The 25,785-nt window shown below is 42.0% G+C and overlaps 1 protein-coding gene across 1 annotated transcript in view; it reads right to left on the reverse strand.

Moving 5' to 3' along the window:
• Positions 1 to 25,785, reverse strand: part of lsm7 (LSM7 homolog, U6 small nuclear RNA and mRNA degradation associated) — a 284,833-nt gene that overhangs the window by 184,451 nt on the left and 74,597 nt on the right. The window lies entirely within an intron of this gene.

Here is a 25,785-nt window from a genome sequence, read left to right on the forward strand (position 1 = left end):
CTACCCCCTCCCTTCTCATAAATAACGAGCAGTTCCTTATCTTCTTGAATTCACACCAATATATGGCAAGACAGCTTACATACAGTTTCTCTCTTTAACCCAACTGTCCCCCATAAAACAATGGCAGGTAGGAAGTAGTCACTCTTTCTCTTACTTGAGGCTAATAGGACATGAAATAGCAACTGAAATGTACACATGAAAAATTATAAATAAAATAACAGCACAAGTGCCATAAATTGTAAAGGAATAATTACTGTAGCGTATGTAATAATACAACTTAATTATGCAAGTTACTCTTGCTAAATATACATCTTTCCACAGTATTCTGTAACATCAAAAAATAGTATGGTGACATGATTAAAATAATCCAAAGATATAATGTGTACACTAAGTACAGTTACAGCAATATTACATACTGTGCTCTGCATGGATAAACTCAATATTGTGCTTCACAGACACACAATGAGTGGGTGCTTCCTGGGGTGCCATTAACTGACAATTAATGACTTTGTGTCGTTGTTTTAACTGTCTACTGCACAGCCCAGACTAGACTGTAACATCAAAACACTGCAGGCCTTTAATGTGCATGTGGTGCAGGAATATGATGAAAATCTATCTGTGTCTCTGTGAAATAATATATAATATATGAAATAAATATAATAATAAACAAGCTTTTTTATGCGGTTCTGTTACACAAAGCTTGTGATGTAGAAACAGTCCAACACCTGAGCGCGTCTCACAGTTAATGTGACGTCATACAAATGGCTCATCCACGTTTCTCCTCTTGTCTCAAACCATTTTGTTCTTGAAAGCAGCTTAAGTCACATCCTCCTATTCCACTTCTTTCAAAGTGCTTCCATTGAAAGAGGCACCTTAAAAGTGTTGCCATGGAGTTTCAAGTGAGCTCACACCTCCATTTTGAACCACTGCAAAAAACAACAACCTTGAAAGTCTTGAAGCACAACGCAAAAAGCACTCCTTGTCCTCTCAGTTACTCCACCACGCTGATCCACACCATCTCTTCATTCCCCTCCTCAGCTCATTCTTTCCCGACTATACACCTCATCCCTTCCTCCCTCCATTCCTTAAACTCCACCTGACATGTTCTGCCCTCTTCCTGCTCTTCCAGTCCATGTGGTGTCCATGTGGGGGAACCAGTGGCATCTGTGCAGTCTGTTGCCACCTGCTGCCAGCCCTCCACCCCACTGCCAGGTGCTACTGGCACTTGGCCCATGCTCCCAGTAGAGTGGGTCAGGGCCCAAGTGTCGGGGCAGGTGGGAAACGGGAGCAAGAAAGCAGCGGCAGACGTTGTGTACGTGTGGAGAGACTTTAATCAGATTTATTGCTGTAATTCTTTTGGTCCTGACAGACTCACCTCTACAGTAGTTATGTAATTGATAATGGACTTTTGCCAAACTGCTTCCTGGAACATTATTTTGCCAAGAAATAAGAGCTCACTGATGCTCCATTTGGAAATATTACCAAACCACTGCATCTACTGTAGGACTCTAATGTGATTTTTCTCTACTGTGGTTCATCAGCGAGTGGCAGAGGGACAGAATTTGAAAATGTGTAACGTGTCCAGTTGGAAACAAAAGATGCAAACCAACCCAAACTGAGGTGTTAAGAGTTTTGTTTCCTCCAATATACAGATGGGTCATAAATTAAAGGTAAACAAGAGAAATTAGGAGAAATAACAAAAACAGATGCTTCCACACAGAGTCACTGCACGGTAAAATTAAACAATTAACACCCAGTCATGCTCTGTAGTGTGTATAAAAATGATTTGTGGCCAAATGTAATCCAACTGAATATCTATGGGAGATTTTGGACGGAGATTTTGGACCACATTTTAAGGCCCAGACACATCAAAAGAACCAACTGTGATGAAGGCCGACTGTTGCGTTGCCCTATGTCATATGTGTCTCTGCCAAAAAGTTGCACTTGAACACATCGCAAAGACTACAGCTGACGGCCAACTAGCATGTAGATTTTGCGCCTATGAGAGGAAATAACTCTCCATACCAACAGGCAGTCTGTATTCGTCATTCAAAAAAGGAAAACTGGAAGACTAGGACAGATTCAAGATTCTAGTTTGCCAGTTAGCACATTAACAACACAACCCAGTGTTGAAAGAACAATGGATATTTACCGTGAGCAAGTGAACAATAACACAAACAATTAAAGCCCTTCTTGCAAAAGGACTCAATGGCTATAAAAATATAATCTTACCCAAAATAAATGTTTCAATCTCACTGCCACTTGACTTGACAGTCATTTATTTGCTTCCATTCTTCTTCTCATGTGCTGAGCTGAACTGCCAATCCAAGTTATGTCATTTACTGACGGGCTCCATCATCTCCAATGCCGATTCAACTTGACACATGACCAAAACTATAGGGTCATAGATGCTCACTAACGGCCCGACATTGACTGACAGCCAACTGTCGGCTTGGTGAGTCAGCGCCCTTGAGGTGCTTTCACCCTGCTCTGTTTGGTGTGGTTCAATTGAACTCAAGTTCGTTTGCCTCCTAAGTGCAGTTCATTTGGGCAGGTGTGAAAACAGCAATCACACGCACTAAAGCAACTAGGCCGAGACCTTCTTGAAGAGGTGGTCTCGGGGTGGTTACAAATAAACTCTGGTGCAGTTCATTTGTGGTGAGAACGTGTTCCAACCTCAATCTGAACCAACTGCAGTCACATGACACATTGTTTGGGTTAAACATGAGCATGTTACAGTCCTGGAGGATTATTAATGTGCACCTCCTCCTGTACTGCCTTAATATGCACATTCACCACATCCAATGCATCAAAAGATTGTTTTCTAGTTGGAGCCGCGCCTCGTTTTCAAACTGTATGGTTTGACTAAAATGAGCAATGACAGCAATACAGTCCACGATGACCAGCGCTAAAATCAACCTGCGTAGTCGTCCCTCCATTGTGACATTAGAAAGTGTCACATTTATCCTGCAAGTGTACTCTTCTTCAATGTTTTGTTTACTTCCTGGATTTTTCCCGCATGGAAATTCTGACCAATCAAGAGCAGCTTTCTAAAGCAAGGCATTTTATCTGGTCCACTTGTAAATGCTGCCATGAGAACACAAACTAACTCTAGGCAAATATGCAACTTTGTAACAAAATTAGTCCCTGATTCAGACCAAAGGAGACAACTCTGGGTCTGAAAGCACCCAGCACTCCCTACCACCATCATCAAAACATCAAATAACGGTATAACTTTTGGAAGAATGGTTTTCATCCCTGTGGTAAAGTTCCAGAGATTTGTAGACTTGATGCCAAGGCATTCTGAAGTTGTTCTGGCATCAGGTAGCGGCCCAGCAGCTTACTAAAACACTTTATGTTGGTTTTTCTTTTAATTGGTCACCTGTCTGTACATTTCCTCTGTTTAATCTCACTAGTTTCTGAGTGGAAGCCAACAGTTTGCAGGAAGGACATGTTACTGAACAATGTCAAATATTCCCCGCTGGTTCATCTCACGATGGCGAGAGTGTGTGGGCTGACACTGCGGAGTGTTCAAACCTTTGACAACCCAGCTGGACGTACATCTATTATCACTGCGCTAATTCTAATTAAAGCAATTTTCTCTTGGAACAAAATGGCAGCTTCACATCAGGGGCTGAAAATGTCCATGTATTTTAAAGTGCGCATAAGTGTGTGTTCATCCTCTGTGGAGTGGATGTGTTGGTGTGCGCAAGTACATTACGAATGTGGAGTGTGTCACTTTCCCAGGTGTGTTTGTCCAAATGTGTGGGTGTGTGTAAGAGCGTGTGAATGGAGGTGGAGAGCCCATATCTGGCATGTTGATTAAAATCTGCCGGCTTGTTAACCTGAAAGGGATATGTGTATGATTTTGTCTGTGCGTGCATAATGCTCCTGTACACAAGTGAAAAATTCATCTTTTCTGTTTTTGTGGGTGTGATTATGTGCGTCTGAGTGTATGTGTGTGTGTGTGTGTGGGTGGAGGGGCAGGTGGCCATGACCAATCAATAAGCCTGATAATGAGATCTGAGGGGTGTCATTATGGTGGCCCCTCAGGCGTACAACGCCTCCTCTTCCGTAAAGAGCGTCGTTGTCTCCTCTCCTCCGAGCAAACACGCACCTCATTAACCTTTCGAGCCAACACAACACCAACCAGACGCCATTTACTTTTCTCGACATGTAAGCAAATAATAAACCCCTTTTCTCTCATCTGAACACATAGTTGTGATTTCTCTAAAAGTTAATCCGTCCGGTTCTGTGTTGTGTTTCAGCAGCAGATTAGGGGTTTTACATAAGGCTGAGATTTTCTTCAACTTACAAAGCGTTACAGTAAAGAAGTCTGTGATGAGATTTCAGCATTGTTTACTTAATCATCAGTCTGGAGCACAAAATCCGCTCTAATACACTATCTGTTAACGTTACCAAATAAAGTGGTTTCCGTGGTGCTGACAGTCAAACCTCGGAGCACTGTGTGGCATTGTGTGACTGACAGCAGTGGAAATTACTTTCTGAAAATATCCCACAACAATTCGAGCATTCTCACCACCAAAATAAACCGTACACAATCTAATCATGCTCATATTTACAGTAGAAACCCAATTAGGCATTACACCATATGCAGACTTTTTTGTGAGCAAACTGTGCAGCTGTGATGACGGAGTATGTGTGAGGGGGGGTTTTCATGCCAAGCGTGACAATTTTCTCCTCCTCCCTCAAGTCAGCTTTCCCTCATGGCAGTAATCCCTCCCATGTCGAACACCAGCACATGGATTATCACAATAATATGCAGAAAAATCAGTGGCCGCTGTTTTCAAAGTGAAAGTGGAAAAGTCAACAGGGTGTCTGAAAGTCATTAAAACCTCTGGGAATCAGCGCTGTTTTGTAGCCAGTGACCTTCAGAGCCATGTCAGTTCCCCTGTGGTGTGTTAGTGTGTATAAGTGTATGTGTGTGTGTGTGTGTGTGTGTGTGCTCTTTACTGTAGGGGTTTGGCTGATTGAGTAGTACAGAGGAACCTTGCTAAATTGAGTGTAGAGAAACTGTCCTGACATCAGAAGGACACAGGTCTGGTCCCTGAAAAGGAACACTGTGGGTGCACCAGCAGACCATGTGTGGTACCAAAGCGCTCCTGAGCACAACATTTAACTCATCCATCGTGAGCTGTTGAATAAAAACATAGACTAAACGCGCAAATATAAATGAAATTCAGCAAAAATGCTTCCCTGGCTGAAACACAGTGCTCGATCAGCATATTTTCCACCATGCATTGACACGTATTCTGAACCAGAGGAGGATTAGATGTCTAATTACACGTAGCTATGAACTCAGAATTTCAAACACTTTTCAAAGAGTGATTCAGCTTTGCTGATATTTGTATATGTTTGATGTTAAACCAAGAAAGATCAGCAGCTGGAAAACTGTTTGAATGTGTGTGTGTGTGTGTGTGTATATGTGTGTGTCTTTGTGTGTCCTCTGCTGTCGGGGCGGCAGAGAGCAGAGGCTACGTGTCCCCGGTGGTTTCCCGCAGGCTGCAGGGGAGGTGATCGGTGAAAAGGGTTTAATCGTTCCCCCTCAGTCATGGCTATGGAGCAACATTCATCATGCACTTTCACAGCCTCACCCTGAATTGTCCCAGTGCCACCACTGTGCAAGCTCGCACACCACGTCCCAGTCCCTGACGCACACACACACATACACACACACACTTTCACCTATCAGTCCCCGACCAGCTCCTCTTCGCTGTTCCACACTTCACGGTCAATTTAATATTCTATTTTTGTTTAATTACTCTGTAAAATGTCTGGCCAGGTTGATCCAAGGTCTTAGCTTAGTGTGAGTGTGTGTGTGTGTGTGTGTGTGTGTGTGGCTCAGAATAACTAAGCAACTCAGATGTAAACATGGCACTTTGATTGTACAGTTATTGTGGCAAACAAACCCACCATCACTATGAGGTAATATAATACAGTGTGTGTTTTTGATCTTCACTGATGTTCATTTTCTCCTTCATATTTCAAGAGTGCTCCACCAATTTAACATTGCACTCCTATTACACTGTAGCACTTGCAATGAACAGACTGCAACGAAATCGATGCAGAAGAAACAGAGTTATTCTGTCTCTGTCCAAAACCTGGTGCCTATATTACCCACAATGCAACTTGGCTGCTGACATTTTGGTTGTAGGGGACTCCCTAAAAATATATTGATATATATAAACATATATGAAATATATTTGCCTTATGTCCATTTTCAGGTAGTAGTTGTCAAGTTCTGTCTGTTGTCTTCTTTCAAAATACAGTTCTGTTTTTACAGGAAATTTTTACATACAGTCTCTTTCAAAATAAAGGCACTATGTCAGTACAACACAAATTGATATTTTTTTCCTCCAACAATTAACACACAAGGTCAGGTTTAGGCAACAAAAGCATGTGGTTAGATTTAGGAAAAACAGAACAGCGTTTGGCTTAATAATCTTACGGGCTGTGAACACTGCTCTCCTGAGTCAAAGTCAGTGTTTGTTGGACGGCTTTTTTCGTCAGTGTCTGACACTACAAGTCACTGCCCAAGTGCCGGATTTCGACGACTTCGGAGTGAGACTGGGTTGATATGTCCTCATGCTTGACATGTACCAAATAAACTGCTTTCAAATTGTATGTGTGATTTATTCAGTCTAGTTTGCCTTATTTTCCAGACTTTAAAAATAAAACTAGTACACTCAGTCCAACTTCTTATTTTCATCAAACTGAAATAATTCAGGATTTGTGTTCTGAATAGAATAAAACAGACTTTGTCATTGCACAAAAAGTACAACAAACTTTGCTATGCCATACTTGAAATATAAAAAATAGAAAATAGACAGTAAATACACAACACATACATGTACACAATCATCCAAATCAATAAATATCCATCCATCCATCCATTTTCTAACTGTTTATCCTCTTGAGGGTCGCAGGGGCGGCTGGAGCCTATCCCAGCTGACACTGGGCAAGAGGCAGGGTACACCCTGGAGAGGTCACCAGACTATCACAGGGCTAACACATAGAGACAGACAACCATTCACACTGACATTCACACCTACGGACAATTTAGAGTCACCAATTAACCTGCATGTCTTTGGACTGTGGGAGGAAGCTGGAGTACCCAGAGAAAACCCACGCTGACACAGGGAGAACATGCAAACTCTGCACAGAAGGGCTCCCACACCCGGGATCAATAAAACTATTTTTAAAAAAACATTAAAAGCAGTATCTGCATGTTAACAAAGGTGCACGCAAATTATCTTGTTAAGTATGACGGTCACAGAGCTTACTAAAGTGCTCATTGCTGTGTCCTGCAAAATCACGCCCATTCAGGTGGAACACCAAGTTTTTAGGGAGTCCCTCGGTGGTAGATTCAGGTGTGTAGCTTCAAGTAAAGATGAGGAGCAGGCTACAGAGGTCTGGTAAGCTCACTTCTTTTCAACTCTACACCTCCATATTTTTCCCATTTTCAGACTTGTAGCCTTCAGCCTCAGAAATGCCCCAGTTGTTCACTGTTTTTCCGCAGCTCCCTGTGGAGCCACAAAAGGCTTCAAACTACTTTTTCCCCTTTATCTGCTGTAGTAGACTCCAGAAGACCTGTAAACAAACTTTGGTGTACAATGTGGGCGGAGTTCCCCTCTCAATGCAACAACTACAGATCAATACCTTGAGGCTGTCCATCACTCCCCATTCACCCTCAACAGCATGGTGGGAAAATGAGTTTTTAATGAGACATTAGCTCAACCCCTGACCTTGGTGAGAGCATTCTGAGGATTTATTTTCTGTCCCCAGCAGGAGCGTGATGTGGTTAAATGCATGACGCTTAGTTATTCATAAGAGCTTTAATTATGCATGGATGTTCAACAGTAGTAAACAGTCCTTGAGTGGAGTGAGAAAACAAGTTCCCCTTTTTCTGTGCGTGGTGTGATTCTGAGCCCGGGGGTATTTATTATTCCCAAACTTAAAGCAAAATGATTGATGACCGTTTGATATGAGCTTTGGAAATTAAGTGTAAAGCTGTAAAGGTCTGATCACGCTGCAGAAGTAGACAGTGATTGGAGGAGTTTGTCAGACTGGGCTGCCAAAATCATTTTGTACTGCTACTCATGGTGTAATTTTCCTTCTAGGAGAACAAGAGAGAGCAAGTGAGAGAGACGGAGGGGCTGGGGGGGGGGGACTGAATTAAATTAAAATGAGAGGACACTTGGTTCAGATAACAGAGTCTGATGGAGCCAGTTGACTGATGATGCACCGTTTCAAATTTTCTCCACACGATTAGCATCGCCAGAGGATTAATTCTGGCTACATTTAAAGTGATTGATCATTCCTATAAATTAATGAAACAAATAGTAAATATATTAATAACAAATGAGGGATAAGCCTTGCCAGAAAGGCAACCAGCCATGGTGCTGCAATGCATCACTTTCAAATTTGTCATTTGCATTTTTTACAAGATATGCTGCTCCACAGTATCACACACACACGCACACACGTACTTATGACTCCTTTTAACACTTACTGTACTTTCTCATGGGGACTCACTCGGTCGATGAGTCTGTATGGCCTGTTTAACCCTTCACTTCTTCACTTGAAGTCCAATAAGTCAATACCAACCTACACCAGTGATTAAACACACAAGGTCAGGGATCAATCTCTTCTAATCCATGTAACACCTTAAAATATTGAAGGTAAAACGCCACGCAGAGTTTCTCCTACACCAGTGAAGATATCAGGTTTCGATCAGCTGAGTGACTGACTTCCGCCAATCGGCTGATGGAGGCCGACTGACACTGGAGAGGAGACGAGTGCAGTACTCCCGAGCCACACAGACAGCGAGACAGGAAATTACATGTGCGAGCCGGCATCGCTTCACCGTCAGTGCTGCTCTGCATCCAGCCTGCATTAAACAGCATGTCCACTCATCACACTGACTTCACATCAGCACAGTGAAAAAGCAATTACTGGACCGAGCTTGTGATGACAGCCGACTAATGAAAATGGAAATTTTGCATGTAATTATGAGCATTTTAAAAAATGAAGTGATGGTGGACATGAATGATGACAGAATAATGAATTCATAATTTTCTCTTGATTCTGGAATCACCATATTCATTCATTTATGGTTTTTTCATATCATTAATAAATTCATAAAAATCTTAAATCACAAATATTTTTTAACTCAGTCCTGTTTTATTTAAGACTTGGAGTTGGAGAGAACTTCCCAGAGAACTTTCCAAGTGTTTACCTCTGTGTTTGTGTCTGACTCATTTGTACCTGTAATGATTCACGTCAGGAGGGAACACCACATTAACACATGGTGAGGAAAGCCTGTACTTAGTGTTGAAAAGGTCTGGTTGGCTCCCAGTGGTATTTAGCTCCAGTATGACGTACTCTAGTGATTTACTGCAAGACAAAAGACAAAAGCACCGCAACCTTCTTCAATAACTCAGTGTTAAAGGGAAACTCCAGTATGTTTCATCACAGAGCCTTTTTCCCCATGTTTTTGTGGCTTGTGACTTATGGAGACAACATTTTTTTAAATTGGTCCAGTATTGACAAAAGATCAGCCTGACACAATCGCATTAGAAGTTGATTTTGGTTGAATATAGGTTGTGTGACAAAAATTCAATGTCTATTAATAGAAAATACTGACGACAGAGGACGCTGATATGTTGTAATCAAGCTGTGTTGTTAAGTAATCAAAATTCAACATCTTCCAAATGTCTCATGCCAAAGTCATCCTGACATAAAAACAAAGAAATCCAACATCTGCAAAATGTCATAAAGTCAATGTCCACACGAGAAATTTTAATGTTGTTTGACATTTAAAAATAGGCTTTGCGTAGACGTAAAGCCCATGCCATAACCTACATCATAGCCTGACGTGCACCTCCCCAGAAAAGTAACTACACGTTATGGCGAGGCAGACCTACTGTCTAGTTTTGTAAGCTGAAACCATTTCACTTTTGTTTCACAGATAAGACACAATAAATTGTGAAGACAATAAAGCGTCCACAAAAATAGCATTAAAAGTCTTGTGTCTCATTTATCCTGACTTCATATGAGTGGAGGAAATCTCCGCTCGTCACTATAGGCTAATTTATACAATGTAAAATGCCATAGGCTTGTGCGGGAACTGCCCATTGGTTCGACAGCCCATTGTTCCGACCATATTAAACTCATTGTTCCAAAGTCCGTTCCGAAATCATTATGACGCCCTGTGGTTAAGGTCTGGTTACGTTTAGGCACAAAAACCACTTGGTTAGGGTCAGGAAAAGATCATGGTGTGGGTTGTCGAACCAATGACATGGACCCGGCTTGTGCTAATAACGTTAGCATGTTATATCTATTTGGAAATCGTGTTTCATATAAGACAGTTGTTTTGTCAGTGAACCTTGTGAGTTGTAATGGAGCTGAATTTTGTAACTTTACCTTTGTTAAATGTTGCTGTTGTCCTTGGCTTCATATGAGTAGAGGAAATCTTCGTGCTCCATGCTAGGCTAATTTATACAATGTAAAACACCATAGGCTTGTGCTAAAAACATTAGCATGTTGTATTTGTGGGGAAAATGTGTCCAGATAAAAACAAATGTCTGTGAATGTGTTATAGTGAAGCTGATTTGTGTACTTGTGTTTGAAATTGTCTCTATTAAGTCATGTTTAATGTGTGTTTTTAATCAACTAAACTTTACAGCACTTCACAGTAACCTCCACCACTGACTAGTCTTTTGGAGGTGTAACTGCAGAGTGACACAGACACACCACCACCACACAAACGCTCACAACAGCGTAGGCCATGGGTGTAGGCTACAGCGCAGGCTCTGCATAGAGCTGACACATCCCACTTTAAACACAAAAACATGGAATAAAGGGTCCAGGTTCAAAATTATTGAAGTTTCCCTTTAAGTGTGGACAAAACTCTACAGTGCTAACTAAGAAATTTGAAAAGTTTTAGAGAGGAGAAACTAAGAGGATCATTCCTATGGTCCATCTCTAGTAAAGTTGAAGGAACCTAAAAAACATGCAAAGACTGCTATGTAAAAGCTGCTTTTTTCTCAGACAGAAAGATAATAATTTCTTTTTTTGGTTGATTTTAGTTTCAACTGATTAGAAACATTTTGGCAGCACTGCAGTTTAGTTGAATTTAATTCTATTAAAGAGCTAAGCGGTGCATGGGTACCCGAGGAAAGCTGTGAATGAGATTTATGGGTCATGGGTAAAATCTGAAATTGCCTCTGGGTGCGCACCTGAACTGTGTGAAGTGAAGCAAGTGCACAAGAACCTTTCTGCTGAGACTAAGGGACATACAAAGACCAGACATGGTGCTGGGGCCTAAAGGGGACTCATTAAAAATTCAAAATTGCCTCTGCTCTCCTCATCAGTCACTAGAAATGGAAGGTAGAAGGTGGGGGTGGAGGGTGGGGGGGCAGTTTTGATATTTTTGTCTGGGATTTAATTTCCTCCCTTTACATATTTTATCAAAAACCCTCTCCCCCATTTCCTTAATCCTCCCTCTCCTACCTTCCTCCCCTCCTTTCCCGCTGTCTTCTGCCTGCTATCCATCATGCGATCTGACTTTAATATGCTTCACGGAGGAATATAAGTCATTCATCACAGTGTGGTGAGGGCCTGGACACTGCCATGCTACACATTTCATAGGCCAGTAAGCCAGCAGTGGCATGGGCCATCTGTAGATCTGCTAATGCCTCTATTTATTCCGCCAGGCAGCCCTGGTACTATCCGTCACTCCAGGCCCCACCACACTGACTCTGTGTCACGCCTTTTATGCTGCTCCTTAGTAAACATCTCTCTAGTCACCTGATTGGCCTTTGTACGGATGGATGGATGGGTGGATGGATGCGGAGAGAGAAGAAATTATGCATGGATGTGAAAAAGAGAAGTGAGATGCTTAGGGAGCATCCAAGATGGAGGAGGAAGATGAGGAAAAACAAAAACTGATGCAACAGCAGCATGCCTTTTGGAATGACAATGTCTAAATCCACAGCATTGGTCCAGAATAAAATACCTCAGCAACATTTGGCTGGATTGAAATTTTAAGTCATTTAAAAAAATCAACAACTGACCAGCAAGAATATAAGACATTAAAACCATCAAATAAGTATAAAATAAAATAAAATAAAATTAGATAAAATAGAATAAAATGAAATTAAATTAAATAAGATTAAATTAGATTAAATTTAATTGAATTTAATTGTTTTCACTGACATTTGACCAATTGAAAATAATTACATGAGTTAAAACCAATAAAAGTATAAAATTAAATTAAATTAAATTAAATAAGATTAAATTAAATTGAATTAAATTAAATTAAATTGTTTTGACTGACATTTGACCAATTAAAAATAATTAGACACATGAACAAAATAAAGGCAAATTAGCAGATATTAGCATGCTAACAGGTTACACTAACATTGGTGAAAATGGTAAATGTTAAGCATGAGGGAAAAATATATACAGCATGGTATCACATATTTTATGTGGCAATATTGTATCAAAACATGGACGCCAAGTATTGTTATGGGTTTTTTTAATCACATAAATTATTAATATTGCAAATACAAATTTAACTGTTTCAATTAACAAGGTGAACTCCAAACGCAGAACACAAGAAAGTGGTAAAAAGGGGGTTTTATTGCCAGGATAATGAATGTGGGAGGAAAATCCAGGCGTTTAGAGGCTGAGGAGAGAGGGTTGATGGCAGGGAAGTAGACTAGGTTGAAAACACATGGTAAGTATCCACGAAAAAAGGTACACAAGCACAAATCTAGGTTGAACGCACAACTCAAAAACAGCCTGAAGCATGACTACTGTGGTAGACTCCACGATCTGAAGAGGAGTGGAGAGGGGGAGCTGGTGTTTCATGCTGCAGGGTTGATTACTGGATGGTTCTCAGGTGAGCAGCAGAGAGCAGGTGAGTTGAATGAATGTAATCAGGAACCCAGGAGAGTGAGGGAGTTGCCACGACCACAGACACACACAGAGACAGACACAGCTCTCTCAACCTGAAATTTCTCAAGCTATCAATGCTTCTGGAAATATGATGCTAGAGTAAAAATACACTTACTACCAATATTTCCTACTGGTGCCTAAAGGAAGTTGAAACACACAGGGGTCTCCATACACATGTGACACTAAGGACCCCAATCACATAGTAGTATAAACATTCACAAGCAATCAGCGGACCCCACAGCAGAGTCCTTGCCCCTGGCAAAAAGTAGGGTGTGGAGTATCACAGGGAAATAGGAGTCTGTGGGGAAAATGAACTCATATTATCAAACACCATTTACGCATTGCTGTTAAATGACTGCAATTATTCTTTGAAGCACGATTAGCCTGCAGGATTCTCATGAGAACAGTGCGGTGGATTAACTATGTCAGCCTGACACTTGTGTAATTTGACAGGGGATTGCAAGGAAACACTGCGAGCCGAGGAACACACAAGTTACAGTATATTAATGTGACTTATGTTGCGGGGTTCTGCACTATAAATCTTCAACTAATAAATTGAGTGATTAAACTTAATCACACACAGTCATGCAATAAAGAGAGCCATGTGAAAAAGAAGAAGAAGAACTTTGGGCTAATTGGCAGAGCTGAACTATGATTTATCACAGGTCATCCAAGTCCCAAATCCTTGCGTTATCTAACATCACTAATCCTTAATGAGGCTGTTAAAGCATTGCTGATAATTTGTGCAAGTTGGACATGTCGAACATGTTTGATTAGTGGACTTAAAATCACCCAAACAAGTGACCTCTGTGTGTGTATGTGTGTGTGTGTGTGTGTGTGTGTGTGTGTGTAAACATCTGACTTCCAGCTTCCCAGTGCACTGCGTCATGTACAGGTGTCTCTGCATTTTTGTCCTTGGGTCAGTCACTTTGTTTGATCCCCAGTGTTCCTCTCCAGGCTTTTCATTCCTCCTTGTTGTACGCCTCACCTTTCCCAACTTTGCTTCACCTTCTGCCTCCAATAATAAATCACCTTACCTGTCCGTCTCTCTGACCCTGACCTTGATAACTATTGATGAGACGATGGAACTCTTTATTCACAACCTCATCTGCCTGTCACGCTGACGGAGAGAGAGAAAGCAAACCAACCATAGTGTGCGGATACACACACACAAACACACATACACGTATTAGACATTAGGGGAGAGGAGATTTGATTGGGACAGGGGGACAGTTCCAACAGTGCCTTTTTACCAAGTCAGACAGCAGCTCCACCTACATCATTCCCCAAGCGCATTCTCAGCCACACCGTCTTTACTTTCAGCCTCAAACTGGAGACCTTCTCACTATTACTCACTCGTGGAGCAGCATTTCATCCACAACATATCCAGCCGCAAGCATCATTACGTCTTTGTAGCCTTGTTTAAAATCCAGTTTTGGTTGTTTAGTTAATGTAGCGCTACAGCCAGCGTCTGCAGCCGAGGAGGGCTCACATTTGGAGCATCATGTTGTTGTGCTGTCGGTTGTAGTAAGTGTTTCAGATAGAAGGTTTGAGGACGTGTTTTTCGCAGGGGAATGAGTTTTAGTACAACTACATGCAATGATGCCGGATACAGTGACAAAGCCTGGCAAAATAGTGTCCAGATGAACTTATATTGGATTATGGAATATTTGCATATGAGGAGGTGAGCACTGTCATTAAAATGGCCCTGCAGGAAAAAAAAATGTATGTCAATGTGTATTTAAAATTTTAGTGATTAAAAAGACAAACATAATTTGATAATTGGTGCCCTAGAGGTGAAGTGTGACTATACTTTAGCTCTGAAAGGAACTCACAAGACCCGTTAAAACCCTAGACGAATTGCTGGCTGTATTTGGCAGAACATTATTATGACAATGTCACAGAAGCTCATGTGAGGTCAAGGTATCTGGAGCATGCTACTGCCAAAGTTACAAGATGTGGCAAATCAACTTGGACTGGCCGTGCCAGAAAACGGATTAACATCAGAAATGAGAGTCCTGGAAAGATGGAGTCTGGGCTTTTCCAAGGTGCGTTCACAAGTTGTTTAATTCATTGTACATCTTAACAACAATTTTCAGAAAGAAAATAGCAGGCCTGCCTTACTACACAATCCAAATCTTCCTCAAAACTTCCCATTTCAGTGTGTAGGTTGTAAGCTCAGAGGTTGTTTCCCGTAGCGAAGAGGGCTTGGAAACTGTAATACACAGACAGTGGAAAATGGTGGCCAAAATCAGCGGTCCAATGCAGGCTTATAGCTGCAGCCTTCATCAGGTGAGTCAGACTAGGCTACATGTAGCTTATAGTAACCACATTTCGCTGATAGCTGCCACTGAAATGAATACTGAGAAGACAGACAAATTCCATATCTCAGTAATTTATAAAAAAAAAAAAAATTATAATTTTACAAATGTTTTCTTTTTCTCATATAAGATGTTTAAATTAAGACAGCAATTTTTCTTTTTTTAATTTCTAATTTTAATTTTAATTTTTTTTAGTATCCCAGCTGTTCCAACAGTCAATGGGAGAATGCACTTCTTATACATTTTACAAAACTGTGCCTTTTACATTCAGGTTAGGCTCTAAAAACATTCTTAAACTATTAGCATATTAGCAAACACCTGCATATGTTCAAGGATCACATTGTATTCATTACTGTTCAAATAGTCTGTGACTAATGGAAGGTTAATTCATGTCGATACCCAATCCCAACCAACACCGCTCTCTCCCACCTATAACCTCTACCTTTACTCCCAGGGGTTAAAGGCTGCGTGTGCTGGATTGACCTCTGATTGCTGAGGACATCCAGAAGATCCTCTTATTTGGTGATTAGCAGTCTGTAATTTGTCCCATGCAAATGCAAACGCTGTGACAAGCTAACATTCGTTTCCCCCAGTCCACTGGCCTCCGTGACTGATAGGACATGGTAACAGTGTGAAAAGTTAATCTAACTGGCCGTCCATCATCATTAGAGTTATTGATAGGCTGTGGAGAGCAGCGAGGGCTAGCAGACCAGCAGGGCAGTGTACCTGTAGCCCACTCCGGCTGTCCTTTGGCCTCGGCCCCAGTCTGATTTACTTCTATAGATTAACTGTCACTAGAGGTGAGGCGATCCATCACAGTGCCTGCACACAGGGCCCATGAAAAAGAGCGGGTAGAAAGGAAAACATACATGAGTCATTGAATACTCACTGAAAATGAGTCATTTTATTATGCTTTGTGAACTCTCCTCTCCTCTCCTCTCCTCTCCTCTCCTCTCCTCTCCTCTCCTCTCCTCTCCTCTCCTCTCCTCTCCTCTCCTCCACTTGTTGATCTGTCCTTTGTCACCACACACTTTAATTTGAGTCCTATGATATGATATACTGCGGTATCACCCTCAGAGGTCCAACACCCAAGCTGCTCGTTCTCCATGTTTGAAGGAGAGTGATAAATTTCTTCAGACTTGCCCTCTGTGTTGTTGGCACTGTTGTCTGCGGGCCAGAAGTTAATGGCCATGTTTGACGCTCGTCCAGACGACTTATGAAACCGTGTGTGTCTGGCGAGGAGAGCAGCCTGTATTTACAGCCATGCTTTCCTCTGCTCATCTACTGAAATTTCTTCCTGCAGAGGCTAATATGTGCACCCGGGCCACTAAATCTTATGACATATCAGACCTCTGAACGGGAACAGTAAACACAGCCGGCTGCGGGGAGGACAGAGACACCGGCTGATCAATAGAAACAGCATTTGCTTCCATTGTTTTTCCTCCTCTCAGCAGAATCGCATTCTCATAAAGAATCTGTTGCCTGCAATTAGGGTGGGCTTGCTGATGGTGTCTTGGGTGGACAGGGGATTAGATTTAGAAAAAGAGGGTGAGGGGGAGGGAGGGAGAGGTGATAATGGAATTGAAGCGGTTAGAAACTGGCTAATGCATGAGATTCAAAAGGAGGGAAAAGGCATGAAAAATGATCCGAATAGAAAGAGTCAGGTGTTAGTGGGTGGGAAATGTGTACTGCGAAAGAAGCACCGATCTTTGAATAGTAACTTACCTCAGACCGAGGAAATGTAAATACTGACATTGATATTTTTGCATTTGTATTGTATTGTAGGTACAGTAAAGGCTATGAACTGTATACAATGGCATCTCTCTCTACACACACATTTCTACTCTGCTGCTTAATCTGACAGGGGTCGTGATACTGGTGGTTGTGGGAAAAGTGATGTTCAGATGGCATCAGCATCAGAAACAGCATGCAGTGCACTACACATGCACTTAACTGGGTTACAGAACATGCTGATTAGTGATTGGCAGGGGAACGGTAGTTTTAACTTCACTTGATTTGAGTTTAGTCGCATTTTAAATATACGAAAGGACTGGAGCCAAGAAGTGATCTGCCTTAATGAAGTAAGCTGCATTTCTTCGGTATATTTTCATGCCAAGACTTGGATTTTTATTGAGCAGGAGAGAGGCGGTGATTTACTTCTCTGAATAATTTGAAGTAGTTTAGCAATCTGCCATATAAATACAGCAGACTTGAATTCAGAGGGCTACACCACCCATTACGCATTGCACTCCTATGACATAGTCAGACTCATGATGGACCAAAAGAGTCTAAAAACTGGTCTAGCAGAAGCACAGATATTTTCTTTATTTCCTGCATTCTTTTGGCATCTACATCACCACTATTGGGCGGCACAGTGGAAGAGTGGTTAGCGTTGTCGCCTCATGTCAAGAGGGTTCCTAGTTTGAACCCAGGGTTGGGGGTAGCCCCCTATGTGTGTAGAGTTTGCATGTTGCCAGTGTGGCTTTTCACCCGGTACTCCAGCTTCCTCCCACAATCCAAAGACATGTAGGTGTGAATGTGAGTGTGAATGGTTGTCTGCCTCTATGTGTCAGCCATAGTCTGGTGACCTGTCCAGGGTGTACCCCTCCTCTTGCCCAGTGTCAGCCAGTATAGGCTCCAGCCCCCCTGTGACGCCCAACAGGATAAGTGGTTACGGAAAATGAATGATGTGATGGCTGAGGAAATGAGTTTCCTCCGTGGGGTGGCTGGGCTCAGCCTTAGAGATAGGGTGAAGAGCTCGGACATCCGGAGGGAGCTCGAAGTAGAGCCGCTGTTCCTTCGCGTTGAAAGGGGTCAGTTGAGGTGGCTCAGGCAGCTGATCAGGATGATTCCTGGGCACCTCCCGCTGGAGGTGTTCCGGGCACGTCCCACTGGTAGGAGGCCCCGGGGAAGACCCAGAACACGCTGAAGGGATTACATATCTCGTCTGGCCTGGGAACGCCTTGGGGTCCCCCAGGAGGAGCTGGAAAGTGTTGCCAGGGAGAGGGATGTCTGGGGTGCTTTGCTTGGCCTGCTGCCCCTACGACCTGGCCCCAGATAAGCGGATGAAAATGGATGGATGGATGGAAAATGAATGAATGAATGAATGAATGAATGAATGAATGAATGAATAACCAACAATGCACCTCGGCCATTGAAAGTTCTGTTGGAGATGCTAATAGTGACTAATGGAGCCTTGAGCTGCTCGCTTCAAATAGAGATGAGGAGTGGGCTTTACATCCAAGCAATCAAAATGATCTGGCCCAGCACTGATCCAAATTCAGCACGCCTAGAGAAATACGTCTGTTCGCAAAACAAGTGGCCCATCTCTGCTGAGACTTGAGATACGTAATGCCCCAGCAATGGGTCAAATAAACTGGCCTGATTCCAGCTACTGACACTGCCATTACTAAGCCAATATCGAAAATGACCTAGCCCAGCATGGGCCCAAACCTGGCACACCAGAGGAAGTAAGTCAGGCTGCATCCCGCTGCCGGACTCATCTGAGACTCGGGATGAATGATGCCCCAATGGCAGCCAACACTGCCATCACTTAGGACCTCCAGATTTTATTTCTTTCATTTTCTAACTTCTCGTGTTCAGCCCTCGCCCTTGTGTTCCACTGACATCACTTGAGGCAGTTTATCAGACTTTTTGCAGCTCTGTCTGGAGCTACTAAAGGCTTTGTACAACTTTCTTTTTTTACATATGTAGTAGTACTACTTCCCAAGAGCTATAAACAGACTTTGCTACGCTGAGTTTGATCCATCCTGATTGAGTATTTATCAGCACCAATGCATGCAGACACACACAGCTGTGCCTGACACAGCGATCGTCCCACGTTTCTGCTGTAATGTCGGGCCTGTGAGTTCCAGCACGTTCACCACATCCTGCTGGACTCTGGACGTGCATGTTTGGGTGTGATGGGGGACTGGGTAGAGCACTCTCACTGCCTATTACTGCTGAACAGGCACACCTGACCCTACATAAATTTGCCTCCTGCTTTGCTACTCATTTCCAATGCTAAACAAGTAATGTCTGTCTGCCTGTCTGTCCTTCTACCTCAGCTGCCTCCCTATGTCTCTCCTCCTCCTGACCACGCTCCTCTGTCTCCTTTTCTCCTGTTGTTATTAAAGGTAAAGTGATTTTTTCATTACACATGTCCAAATTTGGCTCCTGCTCTCTGTTTTATATCACTGCCTTATCTTATTGGACTGGAGCGATATATGAAAATAAGATAAGGATATATTGACCGCTGACTTTTATAGCAATATACAAAAGCCCCTCGATATTAGATCCTGAACGCTGTTAGAGGTGCAATAACAAGGGTAGCTTTATGAAAAGATCAAGAGGATAACCTTTAAAAGAAAAATGTAATTTTAATGTGAGGCAATATCCCCAAACAAAAGCCTCAAAAATGTATTACTGAACCATCCTCGGCCAAAGGTTCATAAGTTACTCCACTTTTTTATCATATTATGCTCAAGAAATACCAAGAAATTGTAACGTTCAGGAAAACATTGAATTAATGGGTTCAGTCACAGCACAGATTATTTGGGTTGGTTCATCCAAAATACAAAGAATATTTTCTCACTTTGCTGTGGTGGTATCATGCAGATGGCTTTCGTTTGTCTATCTGAAATTTTGGCCTCCACCCCAATAAAATGGAGGGAGGGGGAAGTGCACAAAAAAAAGACATTCAAAACATTAACCAATGACCAGGAGTAAGCATGTAAATATTGTATCATTGCCAAAAAGGGTGGCTCCAGTACATTTCAATTTGGCATTAAATACTATTTTTCTTGCTACAATAGCTGTTCCAAGTGGATATATTATTGGTGTTATAAATTAATGTGTACATTTTTGGACATTTCAAGCACTTTGAAAGGTTAGATTTCTGCAAGTCTTCAGCTCGCGCATTACTGAACTGTGAAAGGGGGAATAAAATCGATACAGCATAGTATCGTGATATTTTTGTGTCAATATTGTATTGTCTTTTGTATCGATGATTTTTTTATCATAGAAATTATTAATATTACAAATACAAATGAAACTTTAGGTAGCCTGCTAGAATAATAAAATAAATTGCTTTCTCAGTCTACTAGATACATTTTGCTGCTGCAGAAAATGGCTAAAGTGAGATGAACGGTCTATCTAATAAGATAAAGTTTTCCTTAGAGGACATAATTTACAGTTGAAAAAAAGGTAATAACTCATGATACATCGCAATATTTTTTACCGCAATACTCAGAATATTGCAATAAATTTAAAATTGCAATGATATTTTATTGTGGATCCTCTGGTGATTCCCACCGCCACTAGTAATGTGCTAGCTGTTTTATTTGCACTAGTAATGAAGTTACATAAGGGAATGTGAGAAACTAGAAATCATAGTAATATTTTCTTTAAGTCTGTTGTGCAGGGCAGCAGCATCCAGTGAGATGTTACTGTGAAAGTGTTACAAGCCCCGACAGGAACACAGCAGCGCTGAAATCCTGTGGGGGTTAACAGGTTGTCTGGGCACTGATGTTGTAGCCTACCTGGTTTGGGGACACACAGATACACAAGAAGATTACAAAGGAATAATAACACACGTGACTCACGCAGAAAACAGAATGTTTTTATTAACAATAATTAACCCCACAAGGCCTAGTTTATGGCCGGCAGCAACCTCAGGGGCTGGAAAATAAAGCCAAAACAGTCAAAACAGGAGTCCAAAAACCAGTGGGTGGTGTCACAGTGGCTAGCTCCATTATTTTTACACAGTCCATGCTCTATACAAGAGGTGAAAGGTTCTGCCTGTCCTCTGTTTAAACAGCGCTCCAGTGAGCACACGACCGTCCTGCATAATCCCCCTCTCACCGGGACACCCTCCTGACCTTTCCCTGCTCTGTGGTCTGACCTCCTGTATGAATGTGACTGTGCTTTTTCCTACGTGCCTATGAATCGACATGTTGGCACAGTATCCCACTGCACTGGTGAATCTGGGTCGGAGTGAGCACCCATACATGCACGTACACACACACACACACACACACACACAGACTTTAGTGACCTTCATTTGAGCGCTTTCCAAAAGGCTTACCACGCATCGGGCACATTGGAGAGTTGTTGCAGCAGCCGACGCTCAACTCGAGATCAAGAACAATGTCATGTTGCATTAAGCCCATCTGAAAATATCTGATGCATAAAATTGTATTTTCTTTGCTGCTCAGAGGAGTCAGATGGTGATTGTTGCCTGCCACTATATCGCTTCTCCTACCTGATTTAATCAGATACAGGAAAGGATGAAGTTAACCTGTATAGTTTTGCTATAATTAGATGGAAGGAGGACTAGAGATAGGACGATGCTGGTTAAATCGGCCTTAAGGAGACTGTGTGCCAAGGGAGCTCAAGGACAGCATAGTTAATGGGGCATCAGACAGATGACAGGGAAGAAAGGAAATGGGGCGGATGTTAGATAAAAGGACGACTGACAGGCGAGAGACACGTGACATGTGTTGGAAAATTTCCATTTGTGATACAAAGATGAATCGTAACCGTAAGTGGTGCTGAACGCCGCAGTCACTTACTGTGATGGCATCACTCTGAAAGCTTTCACAGTCTGTGATATTTGCTCTCATGATCTTTTGTTTCTTTTAGTGTTTTTGTTCACTGACATTTTGTTTCTGAATTTATCATAAAGGTCACCTGTGAATGCTTTAACACCATTAAACAGACTGTAAAGCGTGTGTTAAATTCTTGCACCCTGCTTTATGACGTGCGATTTTTTTTTTTTTTTTTTGCTCAAGTTGTCACTCTGCTTGTTAGACCTGCTGCAGCTGCCAACCTGGATCCCAGGCCACAGTGGGATGTCAGCACTCAGCCGTCAAGTGAGAGAGTCTGTGTGACACTTCTGCCCTACTTCCTTGGGACATGACCGTGCAACACTTCAGTGTGTGTGTGTGTCTGGGGGAAAGACGTACATGTGAGAGTAGCCCCCGGTTGGCCAGCTGCATGGCTGTTACCTTCTTAGCTCTTCAGACAGTGACGTTTGTACTCTGCGTATGTGTGAGTCAGAGCAAAGTGTCCCCGCTGAGTTCACTTCAGAAAACTGTTGACTACACATGTGTAGTCAACAGTTTTCTGAGTTCACTTCAGAAGACTGTTGACTACACATGTGTACATGTGTGTGTCCTGGCGTCTCGTGCATTCAGCATTAAGGTACAGCGTGAACAAATGTTTGTGAGAATGCACTCTTGTCCCAGGACCAAATGACATAGTAAGATGAGGTCATCCTTTAAAGGGAGGATTATTTGTGTAAGTAGGGGTTATTTCTAGGGTTAGTTTAGACTAGAGTAGGTTTACAGCTATTTCTAGCATCAAGGTTTGGCATTAGAGTTGGCTTTAAAGGAAAACTTGGGTATTTTTCAACCTGGACCCTATTTTCTTATGCTTTTGTGTCTAATGGAGACAACAGTGTTTTAAAACTGGTCCAGTGTTGAGAGAGACCTCTACAGCCGAATCAGCAAAACAGACTGCAATGTAATCCCAATGGGCAATTGTGCACCACTGAATTCTTTTTGCCACTGACAGGCTCGCATTGTTATTTTAAGTGACATAAGGAAGAAGACCCTACAGAGAAATGTTCCTGGTCTTGTGTCCAAGTCTCGCTCAAGGAGAGAGCTTAGCTTAGTTTTATCTAAGAGATTCTCAATGTGATGGCTGAATATTTAGCTAATTTTGACAACATGGAAACGTCTGTAAGATTCAGAACAAGTCCTCTTCTTCCTCTTTTTTAATAATAATTTAATTATTTTCCATAACATCAACATAAACCCTGTAAACTAGCACAAGACAGCACAAAATAATACAAGACAACACTGTTCAGTAGAGTCCATCCTCATTACTATATATAACTGTATTAAAAGACTTCAGTCCCATCATCAGTCCGTCATGTCTCAGAGGGTTATATTCTAGAAAACATTGTCCTTTCATTAATGTGTTATAAGTTTCAGCAGGAAGATGACCCATGAAATGTTTCCACGAGTTTGTTTTTTTCATGTGGAAAACATTAAAAACTTTTCTATGCCACACTGGAGGAGAATAAGACTTCTTCTGGAGTGAAACAGTATCAAACAGACAGAATCAGTGTAAGGTAAAAAAGAATTGTTTAATTCTTCCCTGGGGTCATTTCATTAATGTTGTCAGACACTTATAGTAACAATCTGAGCCTGTCAGAGGCAAAACAAGCACTTTTAATTGGCATAAATTGACAGTGCACAATAGCCCGTAGGGATCACACTGCAGTCTGTTTCGGGGCTGCAGCTGCGTCACTCTTTCTCAGTACTGCACCAATTTTAAAAGTTGTTGTCTCCATTAGTCACTTAGACACAAAAACATGGGAAAATAGCATCCAGGATCAAAAATACCAAAGTTTCCTTTGAGGTTAAGGTACGGTTTAAATCTGGTGATTATTTGGGAGGCTGAACGATAGGCAAAAAAATCATATTGTGATCATTTTGACAGATATTGAGATTGAAACATGAGTCACAATTTTAGTGAAAATGGTAGTTCATGCATTTCATTTTCACTGGAAAAAATATAACAATGGTGACAATGTGATTTTTGCTGGGGTCTGTACCAAACAAGCATGTTACATTACGTCTAGTATATGATTTTTAGGCTGGAGCATCTCTGTTGCACCGCAATGTTTTATTCATAATGGACTGTTGTGGCACATCTTACTAGATGCATTTTGACGTATTTTGATGTATTTTTATTAACTGTACAACCCTAGTGAATACAAGCTTTGTTTGTGTACATATTTTATCTAATTCTGATATACTTTACATACTGCAAACCATTTCCCAGATCGAGGCATCCATACATTTTTGCCAAATGACATTTTCATGAAGTCGTAACACTGTTGCAAGCTCGATTATTTTTCTTGAGCATTAAAGCAGCAACTTTTTAAAGGCAAGCTAATACCACATAGATTATTCTTTTTAACAATAAACAGGTTTAGTTACATTCTGTCTTCAGGTTTTCTGATAACATATCCATGTGCAACACCCAGCGTTACCCAGCTCCTTCTGCCTCAGGTGGTAAATGTTTGAATGCACCAACAACAAACACTTTTCAAAAGAGCTCCCGCTGGAATAATAAACAGTAGTTTCACAAAAACTAAAGGTGACTAAATATTTAGTGTGATGGATCATCATCAGTGAGCAAACTTAACAACGCTGCGAGCTGATTATCACACTGCTGGGGAGGTATGTAAATCACTCTAAGGTCAGCTCAGTGTAAAACGCTGTGGTGCAAACTCACAAACATGAGTCAGATCTCCTGGTCAGTAGGTGGTCTGAGAGGATCCAGCTGACCATGTGTCCCCAGCAGTAAGCTCTCCAGGGTGGCTCCTCTGGATACCTGTGTTGACAGCTGTGTGTGTGAGGGAGTTGTGGAGGTGCACCCTGAGCAATGAGCGCTACATTGGGGAGCTGCAATCTCAGCACAACCCAGCAACAGAGAGGATCCATCATCCAGGACAGCCTTGGAACAGTGGAGCTGCTGGTCTACATGTACAGACAGACGTATAGTACAGTGCAGGTGTACACAACATGCAAGTTTATAAGCAACCCCCCCTATTGTCTCAACCAAGGCTGCTGTAATCAATCCTGCTGCGTGAGAGCAGGGAACGCTGCATGCTGCTCTGCATCCCACCATCTGTACGGAGCTGTCTGACTGCTGCCACGGACGATGAACAGCTACTGTAGTGTGATCGCACCCTTTTATCTGCACACTAATGCATTGCAGACACATTGTAGAGACCCTCAAGGGAGATCTTTTAAGAGCACATTATAAAACAGACCAAAACAATTGTGAAAAAAAATTCAGACATTTTAATTGACTTCTTACAGAATGGGGCAAAATGTAAAGACAATTGCAGCTACAGGATTTCCAAGAGGAAAAGGCTTAATGTGATGCAGCTTTGTTTGCAGCCTACATTCTCTCTCTGACCTTATATGAACTGTTATCTACAACAAATCAGGGGACGACGTGATACCAACACAAATTTAACACCTTTATTTCTGTATATAAAATGAGGTGAAAATGTCCTTGTCATGAATCCTGATGGCTCGTCAACAGAGCAGGCAGCACAGACAAGTGACCTCTAACCATGTCAAGGTCATGTGACAGTACATCTGACAAGGCTGAGAAACTGTTGGTGAGATTTGGTGAAATGGGTGCCATCTAGCCTTCGCAGCCTCCATCATTTCATTCATCTAAGAGAGGTTGGGTTGATGATTGGAGGCCAAGTGACTCTGGTGTGCAGAGCAACGACATGGCACATTGAACACATGTAGCAGTGACTTATAACTCTGCACAACACTGAAGGTCAGAGCGTGAATTTGAACACAACTGTATGATGGCACTAGTGTTAAAGTCAGGACTGAGGCTGTCAGATTTTCGCGAGTCATTCACTACGATCCGCTTTACA

The sequence above is a fragment of the Epinephelus lanceolatus genome, chromosome 6, assembly GCF_041903045.1.
Source record: "Epinephelus lanceolatus isolate andai-2023 chromosome 6, ASM4190304v1, whole genome shotgun sequence".
In the NCBI taxonomy this organism is placed as follows: Eukaryota; Metazoa; Chordata; class Actinopteri; order Perciformes; family Serranidae; genus Epinephelus; species Epinephelus lanceolatus.